Source organism: Carlito syrichta, unplaced genomic scaffold (assembly GCF_000164805.1).
Source record: "Carlito syrichta isolate Samal-C Ts95f unplaced genomic scaffold, Tarsius_syrichta-2.0.1 Scaffold202475, whole genome shotgun sequence".
NCBI lineage: Eukaryota > Metazoa > Chordata > Mammalia > Primates > Tarsiidae > Carlito > Carlito syrichta.
The window spans coordinates 4772-8467 of record NW_007146571.1 but is presented as its reverse complement, the minus strand read 5'-3'; the positions used below and the strand labels follow the sequence as shown (position 1 = coordinate 8467).

The following is a 3696-nucleotide window of genomic DNA, read 5'->3' as shown; positions in this document are numbered from 1 at the left end:
AGGATTGTTGTGAGGAAGAGATGAGTTAATATTTGTAAAGTTCTCGGAACAGTTTCTGACACACACTAAGGCCCATGAGTGATTAAATGTGTATTTATAGGATGTCTCTGGTGGCTGGAGGATAAAAGTGACTGTGGCCCATAGGAAGTGTCAGGGACGGTCATGCTGGGTCTGTGGTGGGCAGCTGGGGCTGTGGTGAGCAGCTGGGGTGGTGTCCTTGGCCTGTTGCCACACAGCCCACTGCTGTACCTGGTACTGGCGGCAACTGTGGTGGCCTCCTGGCCGTGGGGGCTACCACGGCCTGGTGAGGACTGAGCCAAGAGGTCAGAGGGTTCACATGCATTGTCCTCACTCATTCGGAATGCTTGACATCACAGAACTCTGCTGGCCTTGCCTCTGGCCAAGTCAGCAGTTAAGTAGAAATCTCCTAGAGCCGCAGACTCGACTCGAAGGACCTGACCCTGATCGGCTGCTCATGGGCAGTTACCTGGGCAAGCTCAGCCCACCACAGCCTGCCCCCACCCAGGAGGGCAGGAATCTGCAGGAGAGGCCTGGCCACCGCCCACCAACCTGCCCGACCCTCAGTCTTCCCCACACCCATCCCATTTAACACGTTTACCCCTCTCTCTCCACACCTTTTCTTCCATATTCTAGGAGGCCTTCCCACCACTACAGTGAGACTTCATCAAATCGGATTCTGATAACACCTCGAAAATGCTATCCAATCTACCAGGCCCGATATAATGGTAATCACAAGAAGATTGTGCTGTCTCCTCGAAATTCCAAGATGGTATATAACTCAGCGACCATGAAGATTGCCCCTCCTGAGAGAAAAGTGGCTCATTCTGCAAGACCAGAGCAGATAATCAGCTCAACACTATCTTCACCATCAAGTAATGCCCCAGATCCATGTGCAAAGGAGACTATACCGAGTGCCCTCAAAGAGGAGAAGAACAGAACACTGGAGAAAGAAGACCAAGTATTTCCTGATGGACAGGAAAATAAAAGAAGGCACCATGATAGCAGTGGAAGTGGTCATTCAGCATTTAAACCCCTGGTGGCCAATGGAGTCCCCACTTCTTTTGTGCCTAAGCCTGGGTCTCTGAAGAGAGGCCTCAGTTCCAGAGCTCAGATGACCACACAAATAAGAGATCCCACACCTCTACCTTGAGCTCCTTGACAAGCACATACACAGCTGGCATCCCTATCTCCAGCTGCAATGCCATTACCAGTTCCTATAGCTCTACTCGAGGCATCTCCCAGTCACAGCTCTGGAAGATAAGTGGGCCATGGTTCGTCACCTTTCTCTAGTCCAGCCTCACCCAGCTCCCAGACACCAGAGAACCCAGCAAAGAAAATTAAAGAAGAGCTATGTCATCATTCTGGTTCCTCAACTCCATTGGCAGCAGAAAAGGAATCCCCGGGAGAAAGGGTTAAAGATACAGCCCCACAGAAGAAACGACACACGGAGAATTGTTCATCTACACCTGGCAGCTCTGGGCCACGTAAACGCAAAGTTCAGCTACTGCCAACCAGGCGAGGGGAACCGCTGACCTTGCCTCCACATCCCCTGTTTGGCTATCCAAATACTGCTGAAGAATTTGACTTTGAAAAGAAAGCTTCACCACAATGGCTTGAAAAGGTCTTAGAGGACAAGCCAGATGTTGCCTCAAACTCTGTCACTGAGAACCCACCCACCACTCAGCCTTCTTTGACCTTGACCTTGCCTGGCTTTGGAGCTACCACCCAGACCACCAGCAGTGGAAGCAATAGCTCAGCATTTGGCAGCATCACTCCATCACCTTTCCTGTTTGGGGGATTGGCAACTCCAGCTGGCAGTGGGGTCTTAGGGATCAATATGGCTACCCCAGGCACCAGCTTCACCTCGGGAGCATTCAGTTTTGGAGCAGGACAGAATGGGACCACAGGTACCATCATCCCTTTTGGAGGAGGCTTTGGTCAGTACACCCTGGGCACACCCAGTCAGAGCACACCCTTTGCCTTCAATACGGCTGGCATGCCTGCGAACAATCCTTTGTTTGGAGGCACCTCCATTCCACCTTTGTTCAGAACACCCCTGCCCTTGTCCTGGGCACACTGGACAGCAGCCTCTCTTCTGGGGCATCCTTAACACCTGCCCAAGGCTTTGTTGGCATTGGACCTTTCAGATCGACAGCCCCTTTGTCATCCACTGGTACGCAATCCAAGACCCCAGGTGGTGGAAGGTGACTTGTGGCCTGAAGGCAGCTCAAATGCAAAAAATAGCCTTTGTCCCTTGCCCATTTCCCCCACCCCCTGCTCAAGCCTGGACGTTGGAACCTGCCTGCAAGGAAGAGCTTCAACTACATCCTCACCCACCTACCCGTTGACCTCATTGAGGCTTTGTTTGCCTCTCAGAATTTGTAAGTTACTTTGAAGCTCACATCTATTGCTCTTCGAATCAAGTTTGGAGGAAGAATTGGATTGTATGAGTGGCAGCATGTTGGTGGGGCCGGATTTACCTGTTTCAAGTTTTCTGGGGCCTAGCTAATTGAATGAGGAAAGTGCACCGCTTTATGGCTTCAAGTTACATAAAGCAAACCTCCACCAGATCTCTGGCCTCAGCCACCGGGAGGTAGTGGCAGCCCTGAGGCCCTTTCTCTTCTGGAGGAAGCACAAGTCTCAGGGAGAGTGCAGCAGAGCAGAAGGCTGATGCCTTTACCTGAACAGTTCTACTGGTGACGCTGGAGAACTACACTTCTGCACATATTGTTCACTTCCCTGACTATTGCTTAGTGTATAACCTTAGCCAGGCAGCCTCCCTTTCCTTTTCCCTGAGAGCCTCTTTACTGGAGGGCATAAGCTACGGCCCACTTGCATCTCTGGTGTGCATCTGATACAGGATTGGGGTAAATGGACTTTCCTTAAAGCTTTACCCTGCTTTGCTATACAAGAAGCGGTTCTTCTACCGCTGGTCCCTTTAGAGGGCTGTTTCCCATTTCTTGCTGCTTTGTCCCTCGCCAGTTCCTTGCAGGATTTACTCCACTTTAAATGCTCTTGAATCCAGCTTTGACTTGGAGACCCCAGAGGGTGCTGCTCCTGTTGTCTTCCTCCTGCCAAGTCTGAGTCAGTGTTTCATCTCTAACCCTGCCAATTTGTCCCCTAAAAGCTTGGTGGGTCAAGACTGTTAGCCTGGCAGAGCCAGCCATCAGGATGCCTGCCGCTGCTTCAACTACATCCTCACCCACCTACCCGTTGACCTCATTGAGGCTTTGTTTGCCTCTCAGAATTTGTAAGTTACTTTGAAGCTCACATCTATTGCTCTTCGAATCAAGTTTGGAGGAAGAATTGGATTGTATGAGTGGCAGCATGTTGGTGGGGCCGGATTTACCTGTTTCAAGTTTTCTGGGGCCTAGCTAATTGAATGAGGAAAGTGCACCGCTTTATGGCTACAAGTGCTAGCTCCTGAATTTTCCTACAGTGTTTTAACTTTAAGGGCTGGCAGCCCAGCAGGATGGGGTCTGGGGAAGCAAAGACCTTGTCCCCCTGCTATTTCTCTACCACTTACCTGATCTCTCTGGAGCTATATTACCCACCCCTTTATGTTAGGAAACGTAAACTAACCAAACTTTAAGAATCCTGGTTAATTTTTAGGGCCCTTTTCATCCTGTTCCCTTTTCTCCCTTTGTTTCAAAACCACACACCCCAGGCCCAAGA

The 3696-nt window shown here is 50.5% G+C and overlaps 1 pseudogene; it reads left to right on the top strand.

Moving 5' to 3' along the window:
• The first annotated feature begins 787 nt into the window (after positions 1–787).
• LOC103253131 lies at positions 788–2963 on the top strand (annotated as a pseudogene).
• Positions 2964–3696: the final 733 nt, after the last annotated feature.